General features: G+C 42.4%; 1 protein-coding gene across 3 annotated transcripts in view; it reads left to right on the forward strand.

Moving 5' to 3' along the window:
* PCSK2 (proprotein convertase subtilisin/kexin type 2) overlaps window positions 1–20,647 on the forward strand; it is a 255,468-nt gene that overhangs the window by 109,957 nt on the left and 124,864 nt on the right. The gene's annotated exons all lie outside the window — the stretch shown is intronic.

Here is a 20,647-nt window from a genome sequence, read left to right on the forward strand (position 1 = left end):
ACCATTGGAAGGAAACCAATGATGGAGGATGGAGAAGAGCCCTGTTTGCAATATGTGTTTCCTGAAGGATACAGTCCCAGAGAACTTGCCTCAAAGAATGATAAAGGAGAATCCCCAGAGAGTGATACTTTTTCATGATTTTGTCAGATATGCTGAATTTAAGCAGATTACTGCTTTCAACAGAATATGATGAAAACCATAGTGAGGCATTCTTGGGCTTGCTTTTCAGTTTTTGCAATGCTCTTAGGGAAAAGGCCTTACTGGGTCAGGTTTGCCAGGCTCTGTCCTTGGAGCACATTTTCAGCACTTGGTTGGAAGAACATTCATTTAACCCTCAGCTGTAGATGAGAACAGGATGCAGCAATTTTACTGCAAACCAGAAAATAAAATTGGCTTTTCTATCCAGGAAGGAAATAAAGAAAAGTCTGCCTTATCTTACCTTATAAAGATAATTCCTTTGTTTTCCCTGAAATAAATAATAATCATTTAAAAGCATTGGGAGAGGTGTGCAGTAGTTTAGGCCTGTATCACATTTTGGGGGTCCGATGCAGGAGGATCACTTGAGCTCAGGAGTTGGAGACTAGGGCAACACAGGGGGACCTGACTCTAAAAAAATAAAAAATGTTTTTTTTTAATTAGCTGGGTGTGGCGGTGCATGCCTCTAGTCCCTGCTACTCAGGAGGCTGAGGCAGGAGAATTTCTTGAGCCTGGGAAGTTGAGGCTGCAGTGAGCTGTGATCATGCCACTGCACTCCAACCTGGGTGACAAAGCAAAAACCTATCTACAAAAAAAAAAAAAAAAGAAAGAAAGAAAAGAAAGCATTAATAGAAGAGAAAGAGAGAAATAAAGTCTAAATGTCCCCTTTCTGCATACGATATGCCTGGGTTCAGGTCAGGCAGGCACTGGAACTTGGGCCAGTTGCTCTTACTTGTCCCTGAGCTCAGGCACTTCCACACCTGCGTTTCCTCCAGACTCAGGTTCTTTCTTTTGAGAAAAAAACCTTACATTTTTTTGAGGGGGGAGTTGTGTTTCTGTTTTTTTTGTTTTTTGTTTTTTGTTTTTTTGAGACGGAGTCTTACTCTGTCACCCAGGCTGGAGTGCAGTGGCACGATCTCAGCTCACTGCAACCTCTGCCTCCTAGGTTCAAGCAGTTCTCCTGCCTCAGCCTCCTGGGTAGCTGGGATTACAGGCATGTACCACAAAGCCCAGCTACTTTTTGTATTTTTAGTAGAGACAGGGTTTCACCACGTTGGTCAAGCTGGTCTTGAACTCCCGACTTCATGATCCACCCGCCTCGGCCTCCCAAAGTGCTGAGATTACAGGCGTGAGCCACTGTGCCCGGCTAACCTTATGTTTTTTAAATTGTTTTTGCTGGTTTTGTTTTCAAGTGAACTTTTTGCCTGTTCTGTCAGGATCATTTCAGGAGAGTAGCAACCCTAAAGAAAACTTTTTCTTTGACATATCTCTCATTTTTAAAAAATTAAATAAATACTCAGTGAGTTCCTACTTTGCACCTGGCACTTCCGGGAACTCAGAAATAGATGAGAGAGGGCTCATTCCCAGGAGGAGGGATGGTGCGAAGAGATGAGATGGGGCTGGGACCTTCCTAGAGCTCTGAGTGCTATTGGGAAGGCAAACAAATACATGTTATTCCTGGAGTGATTAGGAGACACTGGCAATTCAAAGGGAAGACAATCTCAACATACTAGTGAGATAGGTGAGTCCAAATTGATAGCAGAACTTCCAGCATATCAACCCTCCGTAAAATTCAAGATAGAAGTCTTAGAAAAGATATAGGAATCTTCACATAGCATCTTGCTTTTGAAGTAATTTTGCTGGCCTCATCAAGGCATGCCATCTAGTTTTCATTAAGAACAGCACACATTTTTAGGGAGATTTATTCAACAATTACTATAACAAGACCCTCCCCTAGAAAGCTTCTTAGGGATACACAGCACTTTTCAGACCCCGTAGAACAGTTGCATAAAAGTGATCAAATTTCACATTGTGAAAAGAGACACAATGCAGCTTTTTAAAATGCTGACAAGGCATGAGCAACCTGGTGACTTTCATTTGCTTTTTGACCACAGTATGACCTGACATGTTTTGAAGTGGAGGTGACAAGTGACCAGAAATCAGTGAACTCCATCAGCGAACCATGGTAGGCTTGTTCACAAGATGCTGTGAGCCACCATGTCCTGGGTTTCTTTGTTTTGCAGCAACAGTAGCTGGAACACAAACATTGAGCTCATGATCCTCTGACATTTCCTCATTGGCTTCTGCCATTTAGCATTGCAGACCCAGCCCAGTTTGATTTTTTTATTCCTTTACAGTTAAAATGTTTTGGGTTTTTTGTTGTTGTTGTTGTTGTTTCTCCTTGAGGGCTTCTGGAATTTTGTCTCTATCACTGAAATTTAAATATTCCCTGGAATATGGCTAAATACAGATCTCATGTTATTAATCTTGCCTAGAGTGAAGTGAGCCTTTCAGTCTCTACACTGAAGTGTTTTGCTTTGTGGCTTTTCCAGTGGTTCCGTTTATTTGTTTGTTTGTTTTCCAGGAATATTGTTAGGAACATTCCCAAGCTGAGGAACTGGTACACACTGATAAATCTGGAGCTTTGAATTCAAACTGTGCCCTTCTACTGCCCATCTCCCCTGTCATCGCTGCCCTCAGTCTAAGGACCAGCAATGGAAAGATTAGAGTGGCCTCCTAACTATGCATAGACTATGGGATCAGTTTACGGTAGGTTTCAGTGAACACTAGCAATGGACATGTCACGAGTTAATGCTTTGACCTCGGGGTTTTAGGACCTAAGGCTCAACATTTGCCTTTTATAACGTCCATGCAACCCACCCTGTTATGTGACACATTCCACCTCTCAGGCCTGAGTTTATAACTCTCTGGCTATAAATTCCTAAGCATGGGGTCTTCCCCAAATGCTGGCACCATTAAGAACAAATGGGACAAGAAAACCCACCCTTTACTTCCACCTCCTGAGGCTCCTCAGTAAGGAGATATTGAAGCTTCTAGAGTCAACACAAAGGCAGCATGGAGGAAGAGTCACACAGGTCCCCATGAAAAGATATCTGACTTGAGATCATTCCCATTTGATAGCAGTAGCATTTGCTGTTGAGAAAGCATTCAGAAGTATTCCCATCCCCTACACTAATGATAACTTTATTGTTTAATCTCTGTTTCTCTGTTCCATGTCCTACACACCTAAAATTTTCCCTTTCAGCACTTTTATCTCTTTCTGGTAGAACTGCTAAAATTCACCTTTGTCATTACCAGTCCATTTCTGCATTGTGAATTCTGCTCTTTGCTGCTTTCAAACCAGATTTAATTTGGCTTTTGTGCTTGGCATCCCCTTCTTGTCTCTATGATTCTTCAATTTGCCTTTTGTTCCTTTTGACCTTTTGTATCTTTTGTTTAAAAAGGTAAAATTCTTCAGTTTTACCGCTTATCTTGATGTGTTTTTTCCCTCTCCATCTTACGGATTTGGGCCATTTCATCAAAATCTTGATGTCCATCCTAATTAATACACCAAGGAAATTTCTTCTGGTTCTTATGCTTAGTTATTTTGCAGTGCAGTGCTTTTCCCTGAATCTTCAGCAGGATGTTCCCATCTCCTGTTCCCAGCATTTTTCATTCCAACTCTCCTACGTGGGTTTCTTTTTTCTGGCTTACTTATTTTTGAATGAGATAAGCTTTACCCAAACTCAGAATTCACCACCGGACTCACCGCTGGGTTGTCCCTGGTCTGTCCATTAACTAAGGCACCTCCTGAGATATAGCATTGGAAGAGCACAGTTCTTTGCCAAATTCCCAATATTTAAAGGATTGGCCAGGTGCAGTGGCTCACACCTGTAATCTCAGCACTTTGGGAGGCTGAGACAGGTGGATCACTTGAGGCCAGCAGTTCGAGAACAGCCTGGCCAACATGTCTCTATTAAAAATACAAAAATTAGCTGGGTACGGTGGTACATGCCTGTAATCCCAGCTACTTGGGAGGCTGAAGCAGCAGAATCACTTGAACCCAGGAGGCATAGGTTGCAGTAAGCCAAGACCGCACCATTGCACTCCAGCCTGGGAGACAGAGCAAGACTGTCTCAAATATAAATAAATAAAAGATTGCAGGGTTTAAATTGAATTTCTTCCTACCTTTATTGCATATTTCTCTGACACTGAACAAATGAAGTGATTAATAACTGGCAGTCCACCAGGGTTCTTATGTTTCCATTCCCACAATTAAATGCTGTGATTTAGAGCTCCTAAAGGGAAGCAGGCCGCCACCAGTATCTACCTCCCTTCCATAAATTGTGTATTTTGGAAATGTATATGTTTTTTCTTTATTGATACATATTATTTTATGTTTACCCTTTCAAAGAAGGGCTCTTGCTGAAAAATTCTCTTGTTTTCAGGAATCCTACAGAGATGGACCATCAAATGTGTTTATCTGTTCAGCTGCACTGAATAGCTATGCTACTTAGCAGCAATTCTTTTGAATTCTAGCCGCAGATAGACTATGAGTTCTGCTTTTCATGGCGTGTCTTGAGTACTTCAGTGAGAAACTCAAGAGCACTAGGAAAGGAGTTAGTATCCAGAAGCCTCTTTCAGACAAATGATTCTGGCAGAAAACTGTTTTTAAGAGGAACAGACACAAGAGCAGAATAACCACATGTGCTCTCAAAAGTCAGACTTGTGTACAGAAAAATCTATCTCCACAACTGTTTTTTCGCAGTGTTCCATGAACATGCTCCAGGGCCACCTCTCAATACTCACGTGTGCAATATGTATTTTTGCATCTTTCCAATCCTGTTCAGCCTGCTTCAGCTGCTGTTCAGTGAGAACCATGTGTTCCCAAAAGTGTAAGGTTAGCCTGGCCAGAGGGATAATTGATTTTCTTTGATTTGTTTGTATAAAGCACTATCCAGTCCCATTTTACAAGAAGGAGAATTGGAGTAGACAGTTAAAGGAGTGGACTGTATACTATAATTGTTCTTGAGTGATAAGGTGTGTGTCACACCCAGCACCAGCAAATTATACATACACACACATACAACAAAATTAGCATCATTCAGAAGTTCTTCCCACACATTTCAAGAGACATTGTTGCGATAGTGTTATTATTCCATGCTTACTTATTTAGAATGCATTTAGTGTTAAACAATGTATAAAGTTCTTGTTTGTTTGTTTGTTTGTTTGTTTGTTTGTTTGTTTGTGACAGAGTCCTGCTCTGTCACCCAGACTGGAGTGCAGTGGTGCAATCTCCGCTCACTGCACCATCCACCTCCCTGAGGTCAAGTGATCCAACTACCTCAGCCTCCTCGGTAGCTGGGACTACAGGCATGCGCCAACATGCCTGGATAATTTGTGTATTTTTTGCAGAGACGGGGTTTCACCATGTTGCCCACGCTGGTCTCAACTCCTGGACTCAAGCGCTTCACCTGCCTCAGTCTTCCAAAGTGCTGGGATTACAGGCGTGAGCCCCCAGGCCTAGCCTATTTCTTTTGAGATAGGGTCGTGCTCTGTTGCTCAGATTGGAGTACAGTGGCATGATCATGGCTCACTGCAGCCTTGACCTCCTGGGCTTCTAGCTGAAGCCCCACCTCAGCTTCTCGAGCAGCTGGGACTACAGGTGCGCACCACCACACCAGGCTAATTTTTTTGTTTGCTTGTTTTTTGTTTTTTGTTTTGGTAGAGACAGGGCCTTGCTATATTGCCCAGGCTGGTCTTGAACTCCTGGCTTAAAGGGATCCTTCCACCTCAGCCTCCCAAGGTGCTGGGACTACAGTCATAAGCCATGCACCTAGCCAACGTTTATTTTTTTATCACAGCACAGTGAGGTTCCTGCTGTAATTATCCCGATTTTACAGGTGAGAAAACAAATGTACAGAAAGCTGAAAAAACTTGACTAAGGCCAAACAACTAGCAAGTGGTGGATTCAGTATATGAGCCTACACAGTCCTTCTCCAGAGACTGACTCTCACTATCACTTTATTCAGCACTCTCTGTATTGCATAAGAAGAATTACTTGTTGCATCTGTAGCTGAACTTCATACAACTCACACCAACTACATTTGGGAGACAGATTCATTTATTTACAAATTCCTAGTGGCCACCACAACATCTGAGAGTTAATAAGCCCATCTTAAATGTTTGTGGAAATGAATGGAATTAGATGGTTTTAGCAGCTTCAATTTGACTCGTCTAAGAAAATAGTATAACCCACATGTAGCTGTCCTCCTGAGGGTGGCCTCTGTTTTCACTATCTGCCAGCCATGAAACAGGGCTCCCTCATCCCTGCACAGATATCTTCAGTAGAATTTGTCAGCAATCAGCCTCACTTCTCCAGCATGAATGTTAGCTCTCTTTCTGCATGTGGGAGGCAGAATAATGACCTTCCTAAAGATGTCCACATTCTAAGCCCTAGAACTTATGAATATGTTATGCCACATGGCAAGGTGGGGTTAAGGTTGTAGACGAAATTAAAGTTACTAATAAGCTGGCTTTAAGACAGGGAGATTATCCTGGATTATCTAAATGGCCCCAATGTAATCACAAGTATCCTTACAACAGGAAGGCAGAAGAGAAAGTCAAGGTGATATCACACAATAAATATTTCACCCACTGTTGCTGCTGTTGATGATGGAGAAATGGGATCATGACCCAAGGAATGAGGAAGCCTCCAGAAGCTGGAAAAGGCAAAAAAAGAATCCTCCCCCCCCCCAACCAAAGAGCCTCTAGAATGAGCACAGCCCTACTGACACCCTGATTTTAGAACTCTGATCTCTAGAACTGTAACAGAATGAATTTGTGTTGTTTTAAGCCACTAAGTTTGTGGCCATCTGTTACAGCAGCCACAGAAAACTGTCCACCACAGGATGAAAAGCCACTTTCTCCTGGTATTTCTCAAAGGGCTAATCTAAGAGCATGAATTGTTCTGTACCTTCCAGGAGCACTATTGCAAAGTCGATTCATTACTTTTTTCATTTGTTCCGCATCACCATGCTGGGGCTCATTAACGCCCTGTCATCGGGTGCTCCATGCGTAAGTAGAAGTGTGTTAAGAATCAATCGCTCTGACCTTTATTCCTTGTTGGTGTTTTGTCATTTGTGGGCTGCTTGGCTTGACATATGAATTACTCTCCAGCTGCCTGGTGCTGGGGAGGCACAGACACCAGCCCCCAAATATTTCAGACATATGCCAATTGCAATTTCAACACACATTTTTTTTCTACCGTCAACCCTGGAACTGTTCCATTGGCAAGGAATGAAATATGAATAAGAGGAAATAATTGACAAGGCATCGCTATTGACTAAGGGGCTAACCTTTGAGGAAGATTAAAAACAGATGTCTTGAAGAAGAAAGAACTGAGGGAATGAATCTTCTCTCTTTTTAACTCTTTAGTTCGTTGTCTTCATCCAAAAATTAAACTAACACACTCTGAAGAAGGTTTAAGGAAATCAGGAATTTTCAAGAATTCATTTGTATTCTGTAGCAGACAGCTCGTTTGTTTGTTCCCCACTGAAAACTTACAAGAAACAATACTGCAACCTTTGTTATAGCAAATAACTGGTGGGTGTATCCCTCCATGCCAAAGACATGCCAAGCATAAAAAATGTGCCTAGAAAAACAAATAACTTTGGAAGGCTGTTTTCCCGGTGCCTTCTCACTTCCTTTGTCTTAGTCCTTCTTCTCGTGATGGTGCCCAACTTAAGCCCTGGATCCTTTGCTGTTGATTTCAGTAGTATTTCTCCCTGACTTGCAGGAAACTGCCCAAGGCTTTCAAAATTACCTTTTCCATAAACTGCTGTTCCTTCCTCAAACCAATCTCAACCAACATCTTTGCAAAAAGCTGCCTAATTAATGAGTTAATGCACAAGTGTGGGTAAGCGATAACACCTGGATGTGCTACCCTTTCCAGAGGACTTGTTTTCCAAATCTTTTCAAATACAGACATAATCAGCCTGGATAATGCATGCTCAGAATTAAAGCTTAACCCTTCATGGCAGGAGTGCAGTCAGTGTGCCTGTGCTCAGGGGAGGTGATTTGGGTCATTGGAGGCTTTCTTTGTGCCCCTCAAATCACATGATTTGTACCACTACCCAAATGCTGCCCCTGCTTCCACCCTGACGATGAAATGATTTCATGAATATATTGACCATTATAATTATAGCCAGTGACATTTATAGTATGTTTCATTATTCTCAACAAGAAAAGTTTATTTCATGTCATCCTCACCAGTAAGCCTGTGAGGTCAAGAATTCCATCATCCCCATGCTATACACCAGAAAGCAACAAGCTTTCTGTAAAGGGTCAGAGAGCAAATATTTCAGGCTTTGAAGCCATATGGTCTCTGTTGCAATAACTCAACTCTATGGCTGCAGTGCAAAAGCAGCCATAGGCAGTGTACAAACAAATGGGCATAGCTATGTTCCAATAAAGTTTATTTACAAAAGCAGTCAGCAGACTAGACTTGCCAAATCCATGGTCTGGATGAAGAAAGCACAACCTGGAGAATCTGAGGACCTACCTCAGAACATGCACAAATCAGAAGCAAACCACTTCAGAACCCAAACCCTGTTCTTTCTTACTTGAAATTCAGTGCTCGTTCACTGAACCATGCTGTTTGGGGCATAGTCTTTGGCATTCATAGACTTTGGATCCATGACTTTGGATCAAATCCACAATACTCTCCACCCACCCACCTACTTCTCCTGTTTTCATCACACACACTTGTAAGGCAGCAGCTGGGGCTGGGGTACCATCATTAGCCTGTGGCCATGGAAACAGAGTCAAGGTAACTGACCCACAGGACCAAGACATGTGACCTTGATGGTATTAGCTCTTTCCATTGAAGCTTGCTGGCCATATATAGCATAATTGAATGAAACTGCAGAACAGCTTCAGTCAGATCCACCTGTGCCTTCAAGAAGCACATTAATGAGGCCTCCCTCCAGCACAGAATGGGAACTAGGCAATCCAGACACGTCCCCACCCGGCATCCTCCTTCTGGTTCACTAGCAGAACTGGATCATGAATCAACAAAATGAAGGAGGCTTTGCAAAAACAAAGCTTTTGGAACCTGTATTCCTGGGTGGTGCTGGAGCCATTCATTCCCAGCCAGGTGCCGTGAGCACCTTCTCTGTGGGTCCTGTTGGCTCCCCTTTACCTCTCACCCCCAAGCACCTTTCCAGGGAGGTATAGTGCTGAGTGCACTGGTCAGATGTGGGGACACTGACTGGTCACAGCTTGAGTGGAGAGTGACAGAGACTTCTTCTCGTCCGCCTACCCATTTGTTCCTCCTCCCATTTGTCCTCCCAGGAGCTCTCCTTGTTAGACTGAGGCCCTTTAGACCACCTGCAATGGGAAACAGAACCATTCACCTGGCCCAGGCAGGTTCTCTGGGGTGCTACAATGTGCATGGTCAAAGCTATTCATGTATTAAAGAGACTTAGCTAGCTTTACTTCTTTACTGCACTCACATCTCAGGAGACACTCATTGAGAGGAACACGTCATTTTGGCCAAGAACAGCATTTAGGGACTTTCTAGCTTCACTGGAAAATTGTCCTCTCAAGCACACCTCAGTCTAACCATCCCTGCCTTAACATCCAGCATAGAGCCTCCATCTTTTAAAATCCTTTTCCTTAATATAATTTCCTAAATCCATCTCCTAACATTCCCCCACCACACTGGGAACAAGCACAGCCCTGGCTGCAATGCACATGTTCCAGCCAATGTAGAAGCTGAGATTTCACTTTCTCAGGGTTCTCGTTGGCTGCCTTGGCACCTCGCTCCACGAGAAACATCTTCGATCCCTCCCTAATTAAATTGATTTATCTCATGGTATACCTTGTATCCAGAGCTTTAGATGATAGATAGCACTTTGTTAATATCTTGTCACTAAAACTCAATGACTGGAACTGTGGTCAGAGGCATGCAGCCATATCCTCCCTCCTCAATTGATCACCTTGATTCTTGCAAGATGGGCCAACCTCTGTAAATGAGGGCAATCAATACTGTGCATTCAGCCATGATTGTGGCTTAACTCGGTATTCTTTGAAAACTTAAGCTGTGTAATTTGCCTGTAATTGGGCTTTCCAAAAAGTCATACCTCCTGCTCAAGGAGGCAATTAAGCTGGCAGACTCCCTGTCTGCTGCCTGCTCCCTCCCTCCTGGCATCTGACTGCCATGGGTCAAGTCTTCCCTCTGCAGACCTCTCTCCTCTCCAGATCCCTGTTTGGATCTCAACAACCAAAGCCAGCAGTTGGTGGCAAAGCAGATGAACTAGAACATCTGAGCCTTGGAGTGGCCTTTTTCTTCCATAATCTCCCACGTCATTTCCAGCAATGGCTTTTGGGGGTTCCTTGCTTGATGAGCTGTGTCCAGCTCATCAATTCAAACACTGAGATAGCACACCATGTTGCAAAGGCAGAAAAGCTAGAGCCCCAACAGTGAACCCTCATGTAAACCATGAACCATGGGTGATGACGATGTGTCAGGGTCGGTTCAGCACGTGTAACAAATGCCCACTGTGCTCCAGGAGGGATGTTGATAATAATGGGAAGGCCGTGCATGTGAGGAAACAGAGCATATGTGGAACTCTCTGTGCCTTCCTCTCAATTTACTGTGAACCTAAAACAGCTGAACGACAGAAAGACAAGAAAGATGAAAGAAAAAGAAAGCAAGAAAGAAAGAAGAAAAAGGAAGAAGAAAGTAAGTCTAACAAAAAGATGTGGAGACGTGCCCCTTGTGCAGATAAGGACTTGTGTTGCATTTAGGACACGCTTAGGAATGGACTCCAGCTGGCTTCTCTTCCCACATTTGATTTGCTTTGTCCTGAGTTAGCTAAGAGCAAGAAAATCATCTGGGCCACTTTGGAGCGAGATGAGCCTAGCTTGAGATGTTTTGGAACAAGAGAAGTCACTACCCCACTGCCTTTCTACATTACAAAAACATTAGCAAAAATTATAGAAGTAATTGCTGGCGTTTCTCGAGTTCATACTGCGGGCCAGGTGCTTACATGCACCAACACTTTCGGTCCTCACCACAACCAAAGTACACGTGGGAGCAGAGGAGCAGCACAGTACGGTAGAGAAGTACAGAGCTAGACTGCTTGAGTGTCATGTCAGTTTGCAAGGGCTGTCATATGGGGGGGCCACAGCCAGGGTGGCTTAAAGAACAGAAATGTATGGAAGTAAAAGTCTGAGATGAAGGTGTCATCAGGGTTGGTTTCATCAGGGCCATGAGGGAAGGCCCTGTTCCGGGCTCTTTCCTTGGCTTATAGATGGCCGTCTTTTCCCTGTGTCCTCACACCATTCCCTCTGTTGGTAACAGTGCCTGAATATGATGACCCTAGTTATATTGGATGAGACCCCACCCTAATGACTTTACTTAGTGACCTCTTTAAAGACACTACCTTCAAGTATAATCCTATTCTGAGGTACTGGGGGTAAGGACTTCAACATTTGAACTTAGAGGGAACAGAGTCCAGCCCACAACAGGCATGACCCGTGGCTCCACCTTGGCTAACTGTAGGACCCTTAACCAGCCACTTGGTGTCTTCATGCCTTCATTCCTAACCTCTTATGTGGTTGTCGGGGAAAATAACTGAGATAAGGTACATGAGTACTCAGGGCACTGCCCAGCGCAACAGTCAGCCCTCAGTAAATGTCAGCCATCACTAGGGCTTATCCTTATTTTACAGGTGAGCAAACTGAGCCTTAAATGGGCTCCACAGCTTGCTGGAGATCCCACAGCCAGAGAACAACAGGTACAGCAGGGCCTGTAACTCATGTCTGCCTGTCACCAAGACCAAGCTCTCATCCACAATCCTACGCTGCCTCCTTCACAATATTACACAGACGGCAGCTGTGAGCCTACAAAGAAGTCAAACTATGCTCCCCTTTTTGTGAGATGAAGGATACACAACCCAATCCATTTCCATTCTTACCACTTCCCAAAGCTTGAAACGAAAGTCCTCAGACCTTCCTCTAACACCTTGTGGGAGGAAGAACTTACCCTGTCTCTGTCTGGTGCCCAGCTCTGTGAGGACACCCCAGAAATGCCTCAGATCCTCTACCCTCCCCAGGAAGATAACAATGACAAGGATGACCAGGCCAGGGCCCAGAGGGAACCTCTACCTTCAGCCCTAATCCTGTGTCCCATGTGGATGTGTCCTCAAGCCCATCCATGAGTGTTAAAGCTAAAGTGTTTTAACCTGTCAGGAGAAAAAAAAAAGAATCTTCTGCCTATAATAAAGACAAAGTACGTTACCATGCAAATTAAGAGGTTTTTAACAAATAACAAAGATTCATGCTCTTTGGGTACTTTCGCTACATTTTTAATTCTTCCCCCAGCACACTGGCTCACTATGCTGGCTGCTCATTGGAATTACCTGGAAAGTTTTAAACACCGCTGAGGCTAGGGCTCATCCCTAGCAATTCTCAGTTCCCTGCTCTGGTGGTTGGCCTGAGCATAGGGCTTTTGCCACTTTCCCAGGTGGTTGCACTGTGCACTCAAGGCTGGGGACCTCTGCTTCGCAAGGACATCTTGTTGGCTTGTAGTGACGTTAACTCCAGTCTCTGCCTCCTCTAACTCCACATGCCTTCACCCTGTGTGTCTGTATGTCTTCACGTGGCATTCTCCTTGTTTCTAGGCCCTCATAGTATAATGACACCAGCTGTACTGGATTGAGAACCCATACTAATCTAGTATGACCTCATCTTAACTAATTATACCTGCAGTAACCCTATTTCCAAATAAGGTCACATTCTGAGGTACTGGAGGTTGGCACCTTAATATATCTTTCAGGACAGCACAATCCAGCCCATCACAGTGCTAAATAAAAAAATTCTCAGTGACACAGGAAATACTTTCACACAATCAAGGACGTCATAGATTAATAAACCAGTATTTTCAGCAACATGTTGGTTTCGTGTTTTATGCTCCTTTTCCTGCTCTCACTTCAAGCAAAGACGTCCCTCACCCTCTTTGGAGGAAGGTCTCCCCTTTGCTCCCCTTCCTCCTGGCCCCTCCCTCCCCAGCACAGTCAATGCTAATGAACAGCTGTTTAATTATCAGCCCAGCAGGGAAGTGATCATGGCCCAGGTCCTCAGAGAGTTATACGCACGGTTAAGTTGTCCCAGATCCTGGAAGGTTGACTATGTCATGTGCCCATAGGGTGAGGCAATGTGGCTTAGTCGAAAGTTCATAGCATTGAGAATCCATCAACCTGATGACTCTGCCATGTTTTAACTGTTGGACAATGGCTTCCAAACCTTCTTTTCCTCAACTGTAGCAATACCTACCCCACAGTTTTGTTGGGAAGATTAAGGTCACGCATGGTGGCTCACGCCTGTAATCCCAGCACATTGGGAGGCTGAGGCGGGTGGATCACCTGAGGTCAGGAATTTGAGACCTGGCCTCAAATTCCAGGGTTTCAGCCTGGCCAACATGGTGAAACTCCATCTCGTTTAAAATAAAAATTAGCCAGGCATAGTGGCGCATGCTTGTAGTCCCAGCTACTCGAGAGGCTGAGGCAGGAGAATCGCTTGAACCTGAGAGTAGGAGGCTGCAGTGAGCCAAGATGGTGCCACTGCACTACAGCCTGCGTGACAGAGCAAGACTTCATCTCAAAAGCAAAAGAAAAGAAAAAAAGACTAAATGTAGTAAAAGTACCTTGTTAAGGGTAGAATAACATGCAAATGCACAGGGATGTTTTCTGCTTCACCCTAGCACGATCATACCTGGCACATCATAGAGAGACTAGAGGCGGGTAAGGGATGAGTAGAGTTGCTTGGGTAACATTTGTGCAAAAATGTCAAATTAAGGTTCAAAAGTTGAACTAGAATTGTGAAATAGCCATCTGTTCATTTTAAATAAAATATTACCTAGTACCAATTCTACTAAAACTATCCCAAAAAATCAAGGAGACTCCTCTCTAACTTATTCTACAAAGCCAGCATCACCATGATACCAAAATCTGGTGAAGACGCAATGAAAAATGAAAACTACAGTCCAATATCCCTGATGAACATAGATGTAAAAATTCTCAACAAAATACCAGCAAACCAAATCCTGCAGCACATCAAAGTCAATTCACCACAATTAAGTAGGCTTTATTCCTAGGATGCAGTTAATTCAGCATATGCAAATCAATATATGTGATCATTACATAAACAGAATGAAAAACAAAAACCATATTATCATCTCAATAAATGTAGAAAAAGCTTTTAATAAAATCCATCATGCCTTCAAGACAAAAACCCTCAACAAACTTGGCATTGAAGGAACATACCTTAAAATAGTAACAAGAGCCAGCTATGACAAACCCATAGTCAGCATCATACTGAATGGGCAAAAGCTGGAAAGATTCCCCTTAAGGACAGGAACAAGACAAAGATGCCTACTCTCACCACTCCTATCCAACATAGTACTGGAAGTCCCAGCCACAGGAATCAGGCAAGAGAAAGAAATAAAAGGCATTCAGGTAGGAAAAGAAGAAGTCAAATTATATCTTTTCATTTATGATATGATTCTATACCTAGAAAACCCTAAAGACTCAACCAAAAGGCTCCTAGAACTAATTTAAAAAAAAAAAACTTCAATAGCATTTAATTTACAAAATCAATCTGCAAATATCAATAGCATTTCTACACACCAATAACATTCAAGCTGAGAGCCAAATCAACACAATCCATGTATAATAGCTATAAGAAGAATAAAATACCTAGGAATACCTCTAACCAAAGAGGTAAAAGATCTCTACAAGGAGAACTATAAAACACTGCTGAAAAAAGTCATAGAAGACACAAACAAGTGGGAAAGCAGTCTATGCTCATGGATTGGAAGAATCAGTATCATTAAAATGGCCGTACTTCCCAAAGCAATCATAGATTCAACACTTCCTATCAAACTACCAATGTCATTTTTCACAGAATTAGAAGAAACTATTCTAAAATTCTATGAAACCAAAAAAGCCCGAATAGCCAAAGCAATCCTAAGCAAAAAAAGCAAAGCTGGAGGCATTGCATTACCCAATGTCATACTATATTATAAGCCTACAGTAATCAAAACAGCATGGTAGTAGTACAAAAACAGACACATAAAACAATGGAACAGAAAAGAGAACTCAGAAATAAAGCCACACACCTACAACCATCTGATCTTCAAGAAAGTCAACAAAAGTAAGCAATGGGAAAAGGCCTTTTTATTCAATAAATGATGCTAGGATAACTGTCTAGCCATATGTGGAAGAATAAAACTGGACCCCTTTCTTTCACTATATACAAGAATGAACTCAATATAGATTGAAGATTTGAAAGTAAGGCATCAAACAATAAAAACCCTAGAAGAAAACCTAGGAAATACCATTCTGGACATAGGCCTTGGTAAAGATTTCATAATGAAGACTCCAAAAGCAATCACAACAGAACAAGAATTGACAAGCAGGACCAAATTAAACTAAAGTGCTTCCACACAGCAAAAGAAACTATCAACAGAGTAAACAGGCAACCTAGAGAAAGGGAGAAAATATTTGCAAATAATGCATCTGACAAAAGTCTAATACCTAGAATCTATAAGAAACTTAAACAAATCAACAACAACAAAAAAAACCATACTTTAAAATAGGCAAAGGACATCAACAGATACTTCTCAAAAGAAGACACACAAGTGGCCAAAAAACGTGTGAAAAATACTCAGCATCACTAATCATCACAGAAATGCAAATCAAAACCACAAGGATGTACCATCTCACAACAGTCAGAATTGCTATGTTTAAAAAGTCAAAAAATAGGCTGGGCGCGGTGTCTCATGCCTGTAATCCCAGCACCTTGGGAAGCCAAGGCTGGCGGATCACGAGGTCAGGAGATTGAGACTGTTCTGGTCAACATTGTGAAATCCCATCTCTAATAAAAATACAAAAATATTAGCTGGGCGTGGTGGTGCACGCCTGTCGTCCCAGCTACTCAGGAGGCTAAGGCAGGAGAATCGCTTGAACCCGGGAGGCAGAGGTTGCAGTAAGCCGAGGTCATGCCACTGCACTCCAGCCTGGTAACAGAGCAAGACTCCATCTCAAAAAAAAAAAAATGAAAAGAAAAAAAAAAAGCCAAAAAGTAATAAATGTTGGTGAGGCTGTGGAGAAAAGGGAACACTTACACGCTGTTGGTGATAATGTAAATTAGTTCAGGCACTGTGAAAAGCATTTTGGAGATTTCTCAAAGAACCTAAAACAAAATTATCATTCAATCCAGCAATACTATTACTGGCTATATACCCAAAGAAAAATAAATCATTCTACCAAAAAGACATGTAAACTTTTCTATTCATTACTACACTATTCACAATTGCAAAGACATGAAATCAACCTAGGTACCCTCCAAAGGTGGACTGGATAAAGAACGTGTGGTATACCTTATATACACCATGGAATACTACGCAACCATAAACAAGAACAAAATCATGTCCTTTCCAGCAACTTGGATGCAGTTGGAGTCCATTATCCTAAGCAAATTAACACCTGAACAGAAAGCCAAATACCAGATGGCCTCTCTTATAAGTGGGAACTAAACATTAGGTACACATGGGCATAAAGATGGGAACAGTAGACAACGGGGACTACTAGAAAAGAGGAAGAGCAGGGAATCCAAGGACTGAAAAACTGCCTATTGGGTACTATGCTTACTACTTGGGTGATGGGATCATTCATACCCCAAACTGGAGCATCATGCCACATATGCATGTACCCTGTGAATCTAAAATAAAGTTGAAATTACAACAAAAATTTTCTAAAATTTTTAAAAAGATATTCTCATAGAAATAATAATGATAGCCAGTAACTAAGACTTCTCTTTCTTATATTTTTTGTCTGTACAAACGTGTAGGCCAATGGCCCTATTTGAGGAAGCATTCTAAAACTAAATACAGAAGTGAACTATACATTATTTTTTGAGAAGGGGAACAATTAAGTTGTATGCATGTTATTGGTATCACATCTAAATGGTAATAAAAGGTATAGTGTATGGAAGGATAAAATTCAGAGAGGGAGGAAGAGAGAATAAGTCAGTGACCTTTTAGTAATAATGTGAAAATATAATTTAGACACTCGGAAATATTTCTCTGACATTAAGGGCTTTATCATACATAGAATTGTAACACTGCAGTCTTTCCCAGAGGTCTTCCAAAATAGTTTATAACTTAATCTGTCTGGTCATGGTAGTTTTATTTATAATGGAAAACAATGTAAATGACTAATAAGAGGGAAATGGATAAATTGTGGTATATGACTCTGGAATATTTAGGTAGCCATTAGCAATTAAAATATGATAGCTAAGTAGCAGCATATTAAATTCTTATGGTAGGATACTCAGTGAAAAAAGAATTCACAACTTGTTCTATAGTATGATTACTACTCTTTAAAAATTAAATATGAATATGAATTAAGATTGAATGAGAACCCAGAACAATAAACATGATTAATAGGGTTACATGGTATCATTGTGGGGAAAAAAAAGTTTTCCAGTTGTTTGTGTGTAACAAGTGAAAGCATATATTGTTAAAGGTGTTCGTCTCTTTCAAAGTGTAACTGTGGACAAGAAGTTACAGACAGACTGACAGGCTCAGAAAGCCCCCTTCAGTCTCAAGACTCCTAAATTCCTGAGTTGTAAGGAGGCAGTGCCCAGAGAGTGCGGTATTCCTAGGCATCACTAGTTTCCATTAAAACCTAATTTACGGAATTAAAAATTAATTTCATGGAAATGAATTTGAGCAGTCTTTTCATTAAAGCGCACTTGATCTAAATGAGTTTGGAGTGACTGTAATATCCATTCCTGCACTGTTATTTATAAAGGTGAAATCTGATGTGAGTATTATTGTTCTCACGCTACCAAGAAACAACATATTGCTGAGAGTTTTCAAATTTCCATGTGATAGTTGCTCTTGCTCCCCGAAGATCCTCTCAAGGAAGTTATTGATGACAAGGAGTCCAATAGAATGGCAATCCTTCAGTGAAAGTCAACCAAGGCCTCCGTTTAGTGAGTAGAGCAGATAAAGGCCTCTCGTTGTGGGACCAAAATGGGAAGAGGCAATGGCCAAAGTCAGATGCCTTCTTTCCCAAGTGCAAGAGGCACTCTTGCTTCCATAGTAAAAGAAGATTGTGAGATGGGTGTGTCTGATGGCTATGTAAATGTATAGCTCTCCAAGTGGAGGGCTATACATTTACTTCAACATTTTAAACATTCTGTTAATGAATACGCACATGTGTGCACACACATGCACACACACACACACACACACACACACAGCTATGGGAATACGCTGCACAAATCTCTGACTTCAGGGAAAAGAATTGACCAAGGCCCCCAGCTGCTGCACTCTGAAATCTGTCCCTGGGCCAACAAGGCCACACTCCCCGCAGTGACTGAGAGCAGCAGGGACACTCAGGCAGGCCCCTTTCTGGGAGACACAGGGCTCCTCAGATTTAATCCCCAACAGTTTTACCAAACCATCCTTAGATTACAGGGGAATCAAGAATGAATTCACCCAACTTTGTTCACTGTTCTTTACTTGGGGTCAGACTTACATCACAGTTTCTTGTATTTTTCTCTCGTAAAATACTTGCACATTTAATCCCATCTTGGCAATGGCTTCCAAGAGGATATATATGTGTGTGTGCATATATATGTACATATGTGATGGTACGACACACACATATATACACACATACACACATATATTTATATGTATACAAACATACATGTGCATAAGTATATGTATATGTACCTTTGAATAATAATTTATCTCCATTTGATGGGCATTAGTTAGGTCCAAATTTTTGCCATCATAAAAACACCCATCTATCCCATTTTTCTAATAATTTCACTATCTCTTTAGGGAGTTTTTTTTTTAAGTTCGCCACAGTGACCGTGACTGTTCCTTGTTGGAATATCTCCAAAGAACTCCCAGAGCCAATGCCACGCTTAACACTCATTTTCTACATGTATAGATTTTCTGGTGTGGCTAGAATTTCTCTGGAAAATGAGCTTCAGGCCTTCTCGTGTCAGTGTGCAGAGTAAAGAGGTGAGAAACTAGCCTTTCACAGGTTCCTCTGCAAGGCAGCACAGTAAGGAGGGGAAGGGTTTTCTGCCACGTCTGTGGTCTCTTCGTTCTTCTCTTCCTGCTGTCACTCTTGACCTGGACCCTGCTGTTCTTCTCTCATCTGGTATCCATTAGAGTTCTGGATGACAAGCAGCAGAAACTGATTCTGCTTCACTTCAACCAGAGAGAAGTTGTCAGGAAGATATCGGGGGCCCACAATCAATGGGTGGTTGGAGGATCAGTCTTGAAAGCTCCGGGGCTGGGCTGCAGGAACACAGTGAGGATCTTTTACTAGGAGAGCTTGGTGAGTGAACCTCCAGGGTACATGGGCTCCAGGGGATCCTGTTCCTTGCTTCACTTTCTCAAGATTCAAATCCTGGGAGAGAGACACCCACAGAGGCACCCCTAAGGCAGAGGGAGATTCTAGTGCCTCTGGCAGACAGGCACCTAGAACTGCACTCCCACCAACACAGAACCTGATGGATTGGAGGTAATTCCCCCAAATACACTGGGGAGATTTGGGAAGAGGAAAAACAAATGTTGGGCTACAATATAATAGTGATATCCAGCAACGCCCTTTTATATATGTGCATAATCCTTGGGTTTGCACATGTTCAGGGACTGGCCACAACTGTTGCATGATAAATTAGTCTTTGTCCAAGTGAAAGCAAGTTTCCTGATTGAGACAAAGCCTAGGCATTACCAGGAGCCCGCTTGAACTAACTCAGCTCCTAAGTTGCATTTCCATCCAAGAGCTTGGGGTTCTTTCTCACTATCCAAAACTGAAATGTTGTCAGTGCCAGGACAGCAACACCATCTGTCAGTTTCTTGTCAGAGGTTCCTCTCTTACCTTCTAGGACTTTGCTGTGGGATTTGTTGGCTCTCCAGGCAGGCTTCATTGTTGGTCTGTTTGTTCTTGTCTTGGGGAAGTTTTCTTTTTCGGCAGATTCTCAAATGTGATAGCACTGTCAACAAATTAAAGGCTGGAAAGCCCTCCAGAAAAATTATCCGTGCTGTTTTCACTCTCTCCCTTCCTGAATTCACATCAATCCTCTCTCGTTAATAGAAATCTTCCATTGTTTTATTTCACTTAATGACCCCTACCACATTATCTTCTTTAAGAATACTTTTTCTCAGCCAGGTGCGGTGATTCATGCCTGTAATCCCAACCCTTTGGGAGGCCAAGGCGAGTGGATCACCTGAGGTTGGGAGTTCGAGACCAGCCTGACCAACATGGAGAAGCCCCATCTCTACTAAAAACACCAAATTAGCCAGGTGTGGTGGTACATGCTTGTAATCCCAGCTACTCGGGAGCCTGAGGCAGGAGAATCGCTTGAACCCGGGAGGCCGAGGTTGCAGTGAGCCAAGATCACGCTGTTGCCCTCTGGCCTGGGCAACAACAGCGAAACTCTGTCTTAAAAAAAAAAAAGAAAGAAAGAAAGAAAAGATTACTTTTCTCTATCTAATTCTTACTTTAGGGAAATTCACTTTGAGCCATCACCAAAGCCTTTCTATTCAGTGCAACCATAAGTAAATGCTCTC

This window comes from Colobus angolensis, unplaced genomic scaffold (genome assembly GCF_000951035.1).
Source record: "Colobus angolensis palliatus isolate OR3802 unplaced genomic scaffold, Cang.pa_1.0 Scaffold117, whole genome shotgun sequence".
Lineage (NCBI taxonomy): Eukaryota > Metazoa > Chordata > Mammalia > Primates > Cercopithecidae > Colobus > Colobus angolensis.